General features: G+C 36.2%; 1 protein-coding gene across 1 annotated transcript in view; it reads right to left on the bottom strand.

Annotated features, from left to right (window-relative positions):
* Positions 1-17575, bottom strand: part of LOC128644865 (uncharacterized) — a 504552-nt gene that overhangs the window by 139684 nt on the left and 347293 nt on the right. The window lies entirely within an intron of this gene.

Here is a 17575-nt window from a genome sequence, read left to right as displayed (position 1 = left end):
ACACCAACACACATGCACAATATATACACTACACACAGTAAAACAAACATGCAAACTACACATACACACATGCATACCACATATACACATTACATATGCAAACATGTATAAAGCACATGCACACGCATACTTTGCATATACACACTACATACATGCTACGCACACACACACTGTACACACACAAAGTACACCAACACACATGCACAATATATACACTACACACAGTCAAACATACATGCACACTACACATACACACATGCATACCACATATACACACCACACACAAATACATATGCACAGTTGCACACTTCATATGCACACATGTATAAAGCACATGCACACGCATATCGTCCATATACACACTACATACATGTTACGCACACACACACTGTACACACACAAAGTACACCAACACACATGCATAATATATACACTACACACAGTCAAACATACATGCACACTACACATACACACATGCATACCACACTGCACATGTGTACATACACACAACACACATGTAGAAACACACAAACACGTACAAGTATACAAACACACACACACACAGTTAATACTTTGCCTTTTGAAAAAAGTTAAAAAAAGTGCCCTATAATTTAATATAGCACCTAGTTTATTTGGCGAATCTTACTATAGCTTATGTTACTTGGCACTTTTTAATTTGGTGCAGTCATTTTGTCTATTTTCATTGGCACACTTTACCTTTAACCGTTTTCCTTTTACTGTGGCCGATATACTGACATTTTATAATTAATAGCAAGCCCAGGATCTTCATTGCCTATGGCCCAAATACCCCAAGGGTACAAATACCCCAGGATAAGAAACCAGAGTCTATAACATTTTTCTTGTTAAAAAGAAATATGAATATTATAGTTAAATCTGAGTTTTATGATATATGTCAGAAAAGCGCAGCTGAGATGCAGCTACATGTATATCAACAATGTTACTAGGTCATTTAGTCATAGTAATATCGTGGTTGCATTGCACTGCAGCTATATCTGCCAGGAAATGAGGTACCACCTGAATCCAGAGGAACACGACTTCCTGGTGCTGGGTGGCTGTATGATGTGAAGCTGACAGCTTATTCATCATCTCAGTTACACAGTGGCCAGAAGCTGGGCACAACCCCTGCCAGCAGGTGACAATAGTTCCTGGCAGGTGTTCTAAGTCTTAGAAATACCTACATCAGATACAGAAAATGATTAATTATAAATAGAATCACTATGGCTAGATGTGGGGTTTCCTGCAATTAACTTTTAAAAATTGTGGTTTTACCACTGACTCAAAGAGGATGTATTGCATTGTGATGACTTACAAAATGCAGTGACCCTGCAACATGTTACAAAGCTTTCTCAATATAAGAGATGATTTATAGTTCTCACTAACTGGTCTTTAAAAGACAGATAAAGATACTCAATAGGCATTTTAAGATATATGTTACTGGAATGCAAACAATTCAAATTTCACTAACAACATTTTAAACCCATTTCTTTTGCAATGCAGTGACAATGCTATGCATATATAAATGAATGTCCCTTTAGAAATATTGTGCCCTTTTGCTAACCCAGATGTCACATGTGTGGCTCATCAAGTAAACAGGTTGCCTTGTAAATATATAATATATAATGATATGAGGTTTGTTCATTTGCATAGATTTTAAATATATTTGCCATAAACATTTCCCAGGTGAATACTAAAAGCATATGATAATTTTAATGCTGAAATTAAAGGGAACTATTGTAAAACTCTAGACCTATAATCCCAATAACACATAATATCAACATTTTAATGTATTTCAGTTTTCTAAGCATCACAGTTAAATGGTTAGGTTGGTCCTTCTCTGCTTCGCCTTTCATTATACAATACATATACAATTCTTTGATATATATTAGCTTAGTCTTTCAAAGAACAAAACCATTTTTTTGCATAAATGGAATTTTAACCACATGCTAATATAAAAAGTTTCATTTAAAGACACCAGCTGCCATTCTGCACAGGTTTATTCATCTGGGACTTTTACTAGGTCAACTTAATACTTGACTACTGGTTATTATCTCATCAGTCATGAGGGACAACCTATGATCTAATTGCCGAGCATTTATGTTGCTCGGCAACCATAAATACAGAGTAATAATCCTTAAAGGGATAGTGTAAAATTCCATGCCCCCGTAGTGAAGTAAGCGTTATTTCCCAGAGCGCCCTGTGCTTTTTAATTCAGAGAATAAAATGCATAATGAATAATTAATTATCTGCTTGGAGGCACAATAGCTGCCTACTTTTGAATATTCATCACTGACATTATTAATTTACTACAAATCCCAAGGAGCGGCGGGATAGGCTGTTAGCTTAGCTGGAAGACTTACAGATCATACTCTGCGAGTAATGCTAACAAACTTTAAAAGCAGATACATTTCCAAAAGTTTTATGTGTTTTCTATTAAGAAATGGATTATAGCTGCATAGCAAACCAGGCAAAGAAAAGAAAGAACAAGTAAAATCAACAAAAAATTATAGAACTGATGGTGATTGGTACAGTTTTACTAAGGTCAGAAATCCGTGGGGAGATTATACAGCCTTCAACATTAAAAATTGGGAGATGATTTGTTCTATCCATTAGAAATAATAAAAGTTACAGAGAGACATGGATTTTGACGGCAGATAAAAACAATCCAATTAAGTCTTCAAAATAAATTCTTTCTTAAACTTAAATTTAATTCATTTTCAAAGGGAATTTTTTTTTTTTATCAAACTTCAGGTAGACAGGTTCTCAGGCAGAGAACCTGTCTGCCGACAAATGCCACTTGCCATGCAACATTGCTTGGTGGCATTTAAAGGGACATTAAAGTAATTTATAAAAAGCATATGATTTTAAACCCTTCATGTCGGGGGCAAGTGCTTAGATCGTAACGATGTTTCATTAGCTAAAAGAAGGAGGCTGCAGTATGCTCCTGTATATCGGCCGGGAATACTTGAGGGATGCGTCTCTGTGACGTACCAGCAGTGTTTTGAATGCATGAATGTAATCTGTGCTGTGGCAAAGAGAGCACTTTTCAGGGAATATTAGCCATAGTTTTTGTATAAATTTATCTTAGTAGTACTTTAGTATCTCCTTTAAATACGTGACCAATATTGAGTCGGTGCAGCGTTTTAGTAACCGGGATAATCTTTTTTTTTTTTCTTGACACTATAAAGCAGGATGTTTTATTAAACCAAGTAGAATATTTACTTGATTCCTATTTCTTTTTCTTCTGTCATTCTTTTTTTCTTTTTCTTTTTTTAATTTATTGTATTTGTATTATCACCTGCAAACAGACAAACCATTCCTTGGAGACAGCTACTGATATCTCTGCGGTTTATGTAAAACTGATAAAGGCCCCAGGCTGAAACGCGTAGAGATTGCTGACAGTCACAGGAGATCCAAATACAGAGCCCAGCAGGTGAGAGGTGTCTCTGGCGTTCGGGCTGGCTAGGATAGGTACATCGAGCCATATCCCACTTTCTAGGGACAGACTCCATATGTGCAATTCCTATCCAAGGATCCAGTAACCGTTCCAGCCTCAATCACCTGGCTCAAGGGCTACACAGACACAAGGAGAAAATCCACAATTGGACCAGGAAACACCGGAAGAACCCGGATTTTTAACCGAAACAGAGGAAAACATACGGAACTACTTCACCAAAGGACCGGCCGGTCACAACTTTAATGGAGGAGATCCAGAATATGGACAATGTCAAAAGGTTTTTATAACAAGAGACAATCTGCTTATACACGTATATACATATATATGACAGATAAATCCACTTTCTACCATTTACTGCTGTAAATAACCACCATAGACCTGGAATATCGCTGTCTAAGCAAAAAATACGTGGTATTCACATTAACCTAGCTTACATATTGTAAAACTAGATCTGCACTGAAAAATTGTAATTGTAACCAACAAAATATACGATACATGTGTGTCAAGTAATAGAAACCTATTGTTGTTTATCAGGTGTTGCCAATCAGAGCTGCTTTCATAAAACCACGGGTATAGTCCCAAACTAGCAGTAATACTGATAGAATAAAATAAGAATAAAACAAGTACAAATTTCAAACTGAAACTGTTTTTTAAATCTAGATGCCGGCATCTATGTGTTAGATTTTATTGTTTACTATTTTATGATAAGTACCCTATCTGTATAGGAATAAAATACATATATCTTAAAGCACCTGCTCCCCTTTCTTCTTATGCATCATCTTTTATTTTTATAATTATGCATCATTTTTTATAAAAATATCTATAAGATACATATATATGAAAAACATAGGACACAAGACTACTTCTAAAAATATAGTAAAAACTTTATCATCCAGGTTACACGATCCAAATCAGACTGTTTTTTAAAAAATATAGTAAATACTTTATTATCCAACTTATATGATCCAAACAAACTGGGGAACTTCACATACCAAAATAAAAATCGCAAAGTTGAATAACCAAAACAGGGACACCCTCATATGCAGATATAAATAGATCCAAACTAATATTTATTCATTTTCCCTGTATAAGACTCGCAGCTGCATAGCGCTATCCCAATCACTCTTTCCCCTTTTGTAAAACAAAACCGGCCCAAGAACTGATCCCTGGGGCCCAGTAATAGTGAGATCCTCTCCTCTGGATGCACGTTGTAAACTAAAACACTCTTACATCTATCCTCAAGCCAACGTTCGGATCATTGTTGCCCAAGTTTTTATTCTAAATGAATGTTGCATGTTTGCAGAACATTCAGCATTCGTTTTGGAAGGGGTTTTTCGCTGTATTGAAAGTATCATTCAAACATTTGAATATTAAAAATTTAGTTTTTTACACCAATTTTCATATAACTGCAAGTAATAGACACTACTATAAATAATAATATGCACAGATACTGATCTAAATATCCAGTATAAAATTGTTTAAAAACTTACTTAGAAGTGCAGAGTTTAGCACTGTTGAAAATGTTAGCTGGAACACCCACCGAAAGTGGTTGTATAGCAAAAAGAGAAGACACTCCCCCTTCCGCTGCATATGAAAAGACTCTTTACACAAACAGGAGCAAGCTGGAATAGGTATACATCAGTATACTTCTAAAACTTTGGGGTTTGGTTAGAAGTCTGAAAATCATCGCAATGTTATTTAAAAATAAGCAAAACTATACTTTTTAAAAAAAAAAAAAAAAAAAAAAAAACCTGTATAGGCTATATAAATGGATCATCTACAAAACATTTATACAAAGAAAAATATAGTGTATAATGTCCCTTTAAAGGGCCACTAAACTCAAAATAAAAGTTGAATTATTCAGATAAAGCATGCAATTTAAAAAAAAAAAAATCCACTATACTTTCATTATGAAAACATGCCCATTATTTTTATAGGCACCAGCTCCTGCTGAGCATATGCAAAAGAGTACAGTATATACATTTTGTGATTGGCTGATAAATATCACATGATACAGTGGAAGGGAAAATTGGATTTATTTTTAACCCCTTAAGGACCAGCGACGTACCCTGTATGTCACTGGCCTTTTTTTTGGGACTTGATTGCTTTTTAGCGTGGTCTTGCCACCAGCGTTGAGACTGCTCTATTACACAAAGCCTGCTGGAGGGAGTGAATTAATAGCGTGTTCTTGCTAGACTTGTGCTATTATGTCCTGAAAAAAACCTTAACGACCAGTGACATACAGGGTACATTGTAGTCATTAAGGGGTTAAATTTGCCAGAAAATAGTCTACTGCTCATTTCAAGTATGTCCAATTGCATTATCGTTTTATTGTGTTTTTGTCAACTATTGAAATCTACTGTATTTAGTGTTTCTTTAATACTAATAAACGTTAACATGTTTTATGGAAGAATACATGTCAAGTATTCATTTTACTATTCAATGTGAAAGAATGGATATTCTCTTAACTCGACAAATGTTTTTACACATTACTTCAGTTTATTCTTTCTCTGTAATTATAATATACACAGAAATATATAAACTTCATAGTCATGCAAACTCTTAACTTAAAAATCCTCTAAATGGTGGAAAACCTGAATCTTGTACTAATAATATAAGCTGAAAGGGGTTATGTTTATTAGTGTATTCATGGGATCACACAGCTAATAATTTGCAGATCTGTATTTCTAAATGTTTCTCAGTTTTTTCACTCTTACCCTTATTGGGCTTTAACATAAAAAAAATGATAGAGCTCATTTTAATAAAAATATACCTACAATGAATAAATAATTAGCTCCATGGCGAGGTTTATCTTTATGGCACATAAAACAAGCGTGATATTTTGTTACAAATGCGTTAAAAAAGCTCACTACATCTCCCGAACTGAGACACTATATTGTAATGTTCAAAGCCATAGTATGTTAGTACCCTTCTCAAATATGCAGTAAAAGTCTAATGATAAATACATGGCAGAGATTCTTGCTCGATCTGACACAGCACAACGTTAATACAAAGTGGCCTATAACAGAGTGTTTTAAAGAAACATTAAACTGTTCAGTACAACTACAATTACTACTCGCTATAGTACTGCATTTCCTCCTATACCTGCAGCTCTCTTTAACCCCTTCACTCCCTTAGGATGTTCCATGCCGTACTAACTGTGTTGGGCTTTATCGCTATTAGGATGGCATGGTCATTTGGCTGTACTAACTGGGATCGGCTTCCTAACTGGGATCGAGGGCTGGAGGGCGTGCCTAGCATCATAGGTACTTTCTCCTGACCCTATCCCATCATTGAAATCCCACGATCACATGAACAATCGCATGATTTCAATTTTTACTTATAAGGATTAAAGCTGTTTTCTTATTTGAACTCATTACATAATCCAGCTGCTAAAGCGCTGTATTTTATACTGGGTGCCGCCATCTTCCAGCTCACATATTGTTGTATCTTGTGACAAAAGTAGGGCACTTTCACAGATCTGGCATTTTGACACCTTGCGCTTCAGTTTACCTCACATAATAGAAGGCAGTAGTGATACATTTTTAGGGTTTTTTCTGCACAATTTTAAAGTTACATAACAGATATAAGCTCCAAGATGGCGGCGTCCAGTGTGTGAAGATGCAGAACTTCACTAACTAATACTTGTAAAGGGTTAAAATTAAAGAAGGACTTTTAAGTAATTTTATAGTAGCTGTTCTCAGCAGTTTGACGCCCCTTTAAGACAATGGAATTTTTTTTCACGTTTGCATTTGGCAGGTAAAGGGTAAAAAGCCTTTTAATGTTTTACATTAAATGGACATAAAAGGGAAAAAAAAATAAAGATACCACAAGAACGAAGAAAAATTGATAATACGAGTAAATTAGAAAGTTGCTTAAAATTGCATGCTCTATCTGAAAGAAAATAAATCTGGGTTTCATATCCCTTTAACCAGAATGTGTTTTATTAAATTATTATATTTTTTACATATATACTAAAATGTGTTGAGCACAATTCAACATAATTAAAAGTATATTTAAAGGGACATGAAACCCACATTTTTTCTTTTATGTGTTAAACAACTTTCTAAATCACTTCTTTAAAAAAATGTTCTTCTTTCTCTTGGTATCTTTTGTTGAAAAAAAGCTCAGGAGTGTTCACGTGTCTGGCTCACTATATGGAAGCAATTTTGCCGGAATGTTATCTATTTGCAAGAACACTAGAAGGCCGTACTATTTCCTGCCATGTAGTGCTACAGACATCTACCTAGGTATCTCTTCAACAAAGAATACCATGAGAACAAAGCAAATGTTATAGCAGAAGCAAACTGGAAACATTTTTAAATTGTATGCGCTGAATCCCAAAAGAACTGAATTACAAACCCAATTGTTGTGTTTCGTATCCCTTTAATGTTTAAAGCATTTAACTTATAAATACTGTATGTTCTAGTTTTGTTATACCTTTAATACACAGTGGGAAAACTGTGTTAAATTCCCATGGCTGACACTTATAACCTTGTTGTGCCTTAAGCACAGAACAGAGATTGTTAGCTATTATTTTAATATGCATGGTAATCCTTAAAGGTGATATTCCCTGTATGCTAGTTTTAAGGATACATGTGATTAATGAGGCTGCCATTGTGCATTATACAATTAGACAACAAGAAAAGCTACCCGCATGCAAAATGAATATTAAATTATATATTGCTAATAAGTCTGTAAACCTTTTCTGGTGAACACAAGAATGATGCTAACCTCACAGGGCAACTATCAAAGCACATAATAGAAAACATTTAATCTTGAAAATAGCAAAATGATCAAAGATTGAAAAATTATGCTACTTTATAATGAAAATGATTTCACCAATGGTTCCATAATGAATCCCTTTTTTCAAATGCATAAAACACCCAATGGTATGAATCAATTTTGTTTAGTCTGATATTTACTTAAAGGGACATAAAACAGGTTGAGATCTTGGCATATCCTAAAAGGGCTAATTAATTAAAATTAGTTTGCATTAAAAAAATGTTTAAAAATTTCTGGCAAGTATTTTAAAATAATTTGCAAAAATAAGCAAAATGAATTACATAGCTAAGCTGCCTGGAGCAGCCAACTCCACCCCCCTTATTAGTGTTTAGACACAGGCATTGTATTTCAACTGAGTTTACAGCTTCTAGGCATGCTCCAGCAGATAATCCTTATGCACTTTTGCATTCTACCAAATCAACAATAGATATAGATACAGCTATAGAAGGAAATGTGTGGGGGGAGTTAGAGCTTTACAACTCAGAAACTAAAAAGAAAGGGTTAATGGTGAGGCACTGCAGTATATATTTGCAGATAAAGTAATTAAAGTACATATTATTATATTTTGTCTCTATCTCAACTTGTTTTATGTCCCTTTAAAGGGATATTAAATACAATTTTGTTATTTTGTGATTCAGATAGAGCTTGCGATTTTAAGCAACTTTCTAATTTACTCATATTATCAATTTTTTTCTTCATTCTCTTGGTATCTTTATATGAAAAGCAGGAATGTAAGCTTAGGAGCCAGCACATTTTTGATTCAGCACCTCGGTAGTGCTTCCTAATTGGTGGCTAAATGTAGCCACCAATTAGCTAGTCCTATCTAGAGTGCTGAACCAAGAAGAAAGCTTTTTGCGTGCGTTGGGTTGCATGAGTTGAAAGTAAACTGGGGGTTTTTTTGCGCACTAACCCTAACGCCAAAGTTAGACTATCGCGTGCCTTTTCCCTTAGAAGTCAATGGGAGGGGAACCCACTCTCACTCAAACCCAGTCGCATATTCTCTTGTGCACTAATCCGACATGAAAATATGGATATTTCACATTGTTCTTTGCATAGAATATGTTCTATTTATTAATAAATATTTATATATTTATATAGATGATTATATAGATATATACAGATATATAGATGTATAGATGATTAATTATAGGTACAGATATATACAGATATATATATAAGAATATCTATTTAGAAATACTTAGAACATATTCTGATGTGGGCAGAACATTGGAATGTGAAGTATTTACAGTATTTACAGTAAATACACTGATAATTGCATAATATGTTTTTATCTACTTAACTGCAAAGGGCTCCAATGTACTTATATATATGTCAATATATGTATACATATGTATTTATGTGTTTATATTTGTATACATGTCTGTAAATACATATATACACATATAAATACATAAAAAAATATATATATATATATATCTCAAGAAAAAGGCAAAGAGGGACGCAATTGCTAGATTAGAGCTGTATAAGAAGGGTATATGTTTTATATTTACATATACACTATATGATGCCTATTAGGCTAATGGTGCAGACCCATATCATTTTTATACATAAAGTACAAAAGGAGAAAGAGGGAGAAATGGTGTAGATATCACCATTTCAAGCAAAGACAGGGGAACCAGTACTCTTTTAGACACATACGGTAATCAAACAGCTCAAGAAAAATGATTATAGAAAACAATTTATTAGTATCAAAAATAGGAAATCCACTGATTTTTCTAAAAAAAGCAGACAGATCACGTCTCTGCTAGACCTGCATAGTGCAACAATACAATCCTAAATGAACATACAAAAAAAGACGCTCATATAAAAACCTCTGACTGGTCAAAGTAAGCACAAGGCGCCAGTGTAGCTGCATGAAAAGTACTGTAAGGATTACATAGGATGGTTTCCTGACCAACTACACCCTCGCTGCACACAGAACCCCCCAGTGCAAATCAGGGAGGTATGGCCTGGGCAGGTTAACAAATAGAGATCTAAGTTGTCAGTGAGCCAAACCTGTAAAGCATAAGTATAAACGGTACAAGTAAGCATCAACATGCAAATAGTAGTTTGTGCAGTTAAGCATGTATAACAAGGGTTAATAGAGGCAGTTCAGAAGCGGAAATGCCAGGACTATTTTGTCCAGTATGCTTGTGTCATGCGGTACGCAACAGCAGAAGATTGTTAGATAAGCCTTGCTTAAGAAGCAAGTACTTCAAGAGTCTGTAGGGATAACAGTCATCAACGAAAACATATGTCCTGACAAAGCCCTGTCCTACCAATAGACGAGGAGGTGAAATGCGCATCGGCATTGGCTGACCGACTCACGTGATGTGAGCACCTTCAAGGTAACAGTTGGAAGCTTACACATTGTTTTTGGTATATTGTTTTTACACATTTCTGTAGACTATAAATTATACACTTACAACATGACACCATATTTCTATGTTTTAGTTTATTTATTATATTGGCAGATTATTGTTGCTGACCATAAAATAAAACAGAAAAAAACAGTAAAGAGGATATATTGTCAGGCAGTGTTATATTAGAAGTATGTTTGTATGGAAGGGTTGCCAGGAGAAAGCCTCTTCTCTATAAAAAAAAACATAGCAGCAAGGCTTAGGTTTGCAAAGTTACATCTGAACAAACCACAAGACTTCTGGAACAATGTCCTTTTGACAGACAAGCTCAAAGTGGAGATGTTTGGCCATAATGCACAGTGCCACGTTTTGGTGAAAACCAAACACAACCTATCAGCACAAACACCTCATAACCAACTGAGGATTCATGGTTTGGGCTTGTTTTGCAGCCACAGGACCTGGGCACCTTGCAGTCATTGAGTTGAACTCCTCTGTATACCAAAGTATTATAGAGTCAAATGTGAGGCCATCAATGCGACAGCTAAAGCTTGACCTGGGTAATGCAACAGGACAATGATCCCAAGCAGACCAGCAAATCTACAACAGAATGGCTGGGAAAAAAAAGAATCAAGGTGTTGCAATGACCCAGTCAGCCTGATTAAAATGCTGTGGCGAGACATTAAGAGACTGAACTGTGCATAAACGAATACCCGCAAACCTCAATGAGCTGAAGCAACGCTGTAAAGAAGAGTCGTCCAAAATTCCTCCACAACGATGTGAGATACTGATAGCGTCATACAGAAAACGAGTACTTCAAGTTGATGCTGCTAAAGGTGGTTCTACAAGCTATCAAGTCATAAGGTGTACTTAGTTTTTTACACATGGCTTCTCCATTTTGGCTTTATTTTTGTTAAATAATGACACGGTGTAATATATCATGTATTGTTGTTCATCTGAGGTTGCATTTACCTTATTTTAAGACCCTGCTGACTTCTCAAGGCTAACTCTGCTACATCATTTTATAATAACTTTATGGCAGTGACTAGCATTGTTGCCTGCAGGCTAAAGCCCAGATTGGCTCCTCCAAATATGGTAAATGGTAGGTGGAGTTTAGCTATTGAAAAAAATTGTAGTGGAAAGTAGTGTTAATTTGTTTTAAAAATGTAAAGACTTGGCTGATTTTTTTTTTCTATAGCAACACAAGAAAAATGTATTTTATTATTCAAAAGTGCATACAATCTTAAACAACTACAGGTAGCCCTCAGTTTACGCCGGGGTTAGGTTCCAGAAGGAATGGTTGTAAATCGAAACCGTTGTAAATTGAAACCCAGTTTATAATGTAAGTCAATAGAAAGTGAGGGAGTTAGGTTCCTGACCCCTCTAAAAATTGTCATAAGTCACACCTAATACATTATTTTTAAAGCTTTGAAATGAAGATTTTAAATGCTAAACAGCATTATAAACCTAATAAAATAATCACACAACACAGAATATATAATTAAACTAAGTTAAATGAACAAAAACATTTGCTAAGCAGCATTATAAACATAATAAAATAATCACACAACACAGACTTCACCTGCATTTTTCTGCAAACAGTTCTTTCTATGAATTCCAATCTGGACTGATTTATAGACCGGAAGATCTTGTTCCTTTGAAATCTGCTCAGGTCTGGTTAAACTGATTAATATCAGCTTGCTTGGCTTTGCTGCAACACAAGCGGGCAGCTCCACCTACTGGATATTTTAATAAATGCACTGCTTCTCAATGCTTTTCAATAGCAGTCACATGACTAGAAAAAAAAGTTGTTATTATGAAACGGTGTAAATTGAACTGTTGTAAACCGAGGGCCACCTGTATTTAATTTACTTCTTTTATCTAATTTGCTTTGTTATTTTGGTATCCTTTGCTGAAAGAAAACATACATGAAACATGAAAAAAACATACCTAGGTAGGTTCAGGATCCATAATGCACTACTGGAAGCTTGCTGTTCCGATCAGCCAATAGAATGCGAGCTCAATCTGATTGGCTGATTGGATCAGCCAATCAGATTGAACTTGAACCTGATTGGCTGATTGAATCAGCCAATCAGATTTTCTTAGCTTAATTCCGATTGGCTGATAGAATCCTATCAGCCAATCGGAATTCGAGGGACACCATCTTGGATGACGTCATTTAAAGGAAACTTCATTCGTCGTTCAGTCGTCGGGCCAGATGGATGTTCCGCGTCGGAGGGCTGACGAAAGAAGATTGAAGATGCCGCTTGGAAGAAAACTTCGCCCCGATGGAGGACCTCTTCTTTGCCGCTTGGATGAAGACATTGCCGGATGGAAGAATTCTTCTTTGCCGCTTGGATGAAGACATCGCCGGATGGAAGACTTCTTCTTTGCTGCTTGGATGAAGACATCGCCCGGATTGGATGAAGAGTTCGGCCCGGCTGGGTGAAGACGACTCAAGGTAGGGAGATCTTCTGGGGCTTAGTGTTAGGTTTTTTAAGGGGGGTTTGGGTGGGTTTAGATTAGGGGTATGTGGGTGGTGGGTTGTAATGTTGGAGGGTGGTATTGTGTTTTTCTTTACAGGCAAAAGAGCTGATTTCTTTGGGGCATGCCCCGCAAAAAGCCCTTTTAAGGGCTGGTAAGGTAATAGAGCTGTTAACTTTTTCAATTTAGATTAGGGTAGGGAAATTTTTTTATTTTGGGGGGCTTTGTTATTTTATTAGGGGGCTTAGAATAGGTGTAATTAGCTTAAAATTCTTGTAATCTTTTTTTATTTTTTGTAATTTAGTGTTGTTGTTTTTTTGTAATTTAGTTTAGTTTATTTAATTGTATTTTAGTTTAGTTTAGTTTTAGTTTAGTTATTAACTATTTAATAGCTATTGTACCTAGTTAAAATAAAGTTACCTGTAAAATAAAATAAAGTTACCTGTAAAATAAAATAAAGTTACCTGTAAAATAAATATAAACCCTAAAATAGCTACAATGTAATTATTAATTACATTGTAGCTATCTTAGGGTTTATTTTATAGGTAAGTATTTAGATTTAAACAGGAATATTTTAATTAATAATATTAATATTAATTAGATTTATTTTAATAATAATTTAGTTAGGGGTGTTAGAGTTATATAGGGTTATTATACTTAATATATATATATAATATAATAACGATATTAACTATATTAACCCTAATATAATTAGGGTTAATATAGTTAATATAGCTGGCGGCGGTGTAGGGGGATTAGATTAGGGGTTAATCTATTTCATATAGATTGCTGCGGTGTAGGAGGATTAGATTAGGGGGTAATACATTTATTATAGGCGGCGGTGTAGGGGGGATTTAGATTAGATGCAAAAGAGCTGATTACTTTGTGACAATGCCCCGCAAAAAGCCCTTTTAAGGGCTGGTAAAAGAGCTGATTACTTTGGGGAAATGCCCCGCAAAAAGCCCTTTTAAGGGCTGGCAATAGAGCTGTTACTTTGGGGCAATGTCACGCAAAAGGCCCTTTTAAGGGCTGGTAATAGAGGTGATTACTTTAGGGGGATTAGATTAGGGGTTAATATATTTAATATAGCTGGCGGCGGTGTAGGGGGATTAGATTAGGGGTTAATAATTTAATATAGCTGGCGGCGGTGTAGAGGGATTAGATTAGGGGTTAATAATTTAATATAGCTGGCGGCGGTGTAGGGGGATTAGATTAGGGGTTAATAATTTTAATATAGCTGGTGGCGGGGTAGGAGCTCACATTAGGGGGTATGTAATGTAGATGGCGGCGGTGTAAGGGGCTCACATTAGGGGGTATGTAATGTAGGTGGCGGCGGTGTAAGGGGCTCACATTAGGGGGTAGGTAATGTAGATGGCGGCGGGGTAGGAGCTCACATTAGGGGGTATGTAATGTAGATGGCGGCGGTGTAAGGGGCTCACATTAGGGGGTATGTAATGTAGGTGGCGATGGTGTAGGGGGATCACATTAGGGGGTTATACATTTAATGTAGGTGGCGGCGGGGTCTGGGAGCGGCGGTTTAGGGGTTAAATACTTTATTAGGGATTGTGGCGGAGGATCGCGGTTGACAGGTAGATAGACATTGCGCATGCGTTAGGTGTTAGGTTTTATTTAGCAGTTCGCGGTTGACAGGTAGATAGACATTGCGCATGCGTTAGGTGTTAGGTTTTATTTTGTAGCTAGTTTAGGGAGTTATGGGGCTCCAATAGACAGCGTAAGGCTTACTACGCCTGCAATTTGTGGCGAGGTGAAAATGGAGTAAGATTTCTCCATTTTCGCCACGTAAGTCCTTACGCTGTATATTGGATACCAAACTGCGCGGGTTTGGTATACCTGTTTATGACCCAAAAAACTACGGGCGAAGGCAGAAATATACGAGCGTAACTTCTAGGTTACGCCGTATATAGGATACCAAACCAGCGCAAAATTCGACGCTGCATATCAGATCGGGCCCGTGCTCTTAGGTTCCCTACTTTTAAAGAAGAGTGAAAAATGCCAAATAATCCATTACCCAGTGTCCAATCAACCTCTTATTATAAGGCACTGGCTTGATAGTACCAGCAGACAAATGCAAATGAGGAAGTATATTCTTGAAATTACATGGAAGAAATTGCAGACAGTAGTGAATACTGAATAACCTTAAATGGGTTAAGCCTGCAAGTAAATAACAACAAGAAATTTTACCATATAGGGCTCCAGACACGTGCAAACTTACGTACCTGCTTTTCAACAAAAGATACCAAGAGAACAATGAAAATGTGTTAATAGAAGTGAATTAGAAAGTTGTTTAAAATTACATGCTCTATCTGAATCATGAAAGAAAATATGTGCCTTTCATGTACCTTTAATTCACTGACAGGGGCGCATATATCACTGCACAGAAGATGAATAAAATGGATATATTGGTGAACAGTATGTTAAGGCTGTACAGTTCCATCATATTTTTTAATGAAATAGCACCTTGAACTACCTTGAGTCTTGCCTGCCAATCAGACTAATGCACAAGAGCATACTTACCAATCAGCAACTAAATGTGCTCTCAGTTTGCCTCCTAGGGGAGGTCTAGAAGAACTATATAGCACCAGCATGTTACTACCTTTCATATCCGTTTTAATAATAAATATATTTATTTGGATAAAGACCAACCCTATTTTCTGTTAAGTCCTTAGAATACACATTCCCCACTTTTCTCAAGGGGATTGCTGGGATACTCATTCCCCAATATTTTTTAATTCAGAATTAAATTATATTAGATTGCAGTAAAAAAAATAATGTCAGAATGTTGTTTATATAGGCACCATAAAGCACAATTGTATCCAATGATTATACATAGTGCTGACTCATAAATAACTCCACGGGTGTGAGAACAATGTTATCTATATAGGACACATAAACTAGCACTGTCTAGCAGTGAAAAACTGTCAAAATGCACTAATGCCCTCTAGCTGTGAAAAACTGTCAAAATGCATTCAGATAGGAAGCGGCCTTCAAGGGCTTAGAAATTAGCATATGAGCCTACCTAGGTTTAGCTTTCAACAAAGAATATCAAGAGAACAAAGCAAATTTGATGATAAAAGTAAATTGGAAAGTAGTTTAAAATTGCATGCCCTATCTGAGTCATGAAAGTTAAATTTTGACTAGACTGTCCCTTTAATAGATTATAACCTATAGTTATCAATATAAGTGCGGGAGTAACGTGTTAGCTTTTTTCCATCTGTGTTTAACTCTAAGGCATTAGAGTGAGAGCAAAGGCCAAATTCATCTTGTAGTTTTCACAAACAGGAATCCTCTCTGTTCTCGATTCCTTTTTTTCCTTCTATCAAAGAAAGGGAGTGTAATCATAAATAATGAATATGTAGATAAGAGAAGTGAATCTGGGAAATCAATTTACTGAAAAATATTTGCATACTTTATTAAAAGAAACTGTGCATAAATCCCATGACATGGAGGAATAATTTATGATTTGATTTGATTTGTATACATTAGACCCATGGGAGAAGTGATGTAACAAAGTCACATTGTAATAATGAGTTTGCTTTTTTTATGGTAAATATATAAAGTATGGTTGTAATATTAAATACAGTATGCAAGCAATATTAAATACAGTATGTCAGGGCTCATAATAACTCAGTCGGGGAAAGGTTTTGACAACTGAAGCTCATTTGTATTCACTGACATTAAAGGGACGCTGAATTCAAAATTAAACTTTCATGATTCAGATAGAACATACAGTTTTAAGAGACTCTTGAATATACTTCCATTATCAAATTTTGCACAGTATTTTTATATGCACACTTTCTGAGGCATCAGTTACTACTGAGCACATGCAAGAGTTTGTTGTTTACATATATGAGTATGTGATTGGCTGATGGTTGTCACATGATGCAGGGGGCAGCAAATTTAAGTCAATTTTTAAATTTGTCTGAAATAAAATGTTGCTCATTTAAAATTCAGAGAAAATGCTGTGCTTTTATTATACACTTGCTGATTATGCAATTTTACTGTATATAAAGGACGACTAAATACAGTAGAATTGAATAATTGACAAATCCTATATAATGAAAGGCTAAGTGTGTTTGTCCGAAGCTGTCATGCACAGTAGAGACTGCGCGAGAGGAGAAACACACCTGGCCTTCCAACTGACCTGGTGTCATGTGGTGGAGTGGGCATGGCCGGCGGGTGCGGAGCAGGCGGGACCGGGCGGTTGCGACGTGGGCGTGGCCAGGCGTGATGTGGGCGGTGTCGGGTTTGACGTGGGCGGGGTCAGACGGGACGCAGGTGGGGCCGGGCGTGACGCTGGCAGGGTCAGATGCCAGGCCGGCTGCCGAGAGACAGAGAGCTCTAAAGAGGGTGGATAGAGAGAGCAGAAGAGGGTGGATAGAGAGAGCAGAAGAGGGGGGGGATAGAGAGAGGGAGAGAGAGACAGCAAAAGAGAGAGGGGGAGAGAGACAGCAAA

This window comes from Bombina bombina, chromosome 1, assembly GCF_027579735.1.
Source record: "Bombina bombina isolate aBomBom1 chromosome 1, aBomBom1.pri, whole genome shotgun sequence".
Classification (NCBI taxonomy): domain Eukaryota; kingdom Metazoa; phylum Chordata; class Amphibia; order Anura; family Bombinatoridae; genus Bombina; species Bombina bombina.
The sequence above is the reverse complement of the archived record's forward strand: the minus strand, read 5'-3'. Positions and strand labels throughout refer to the sequence as shown.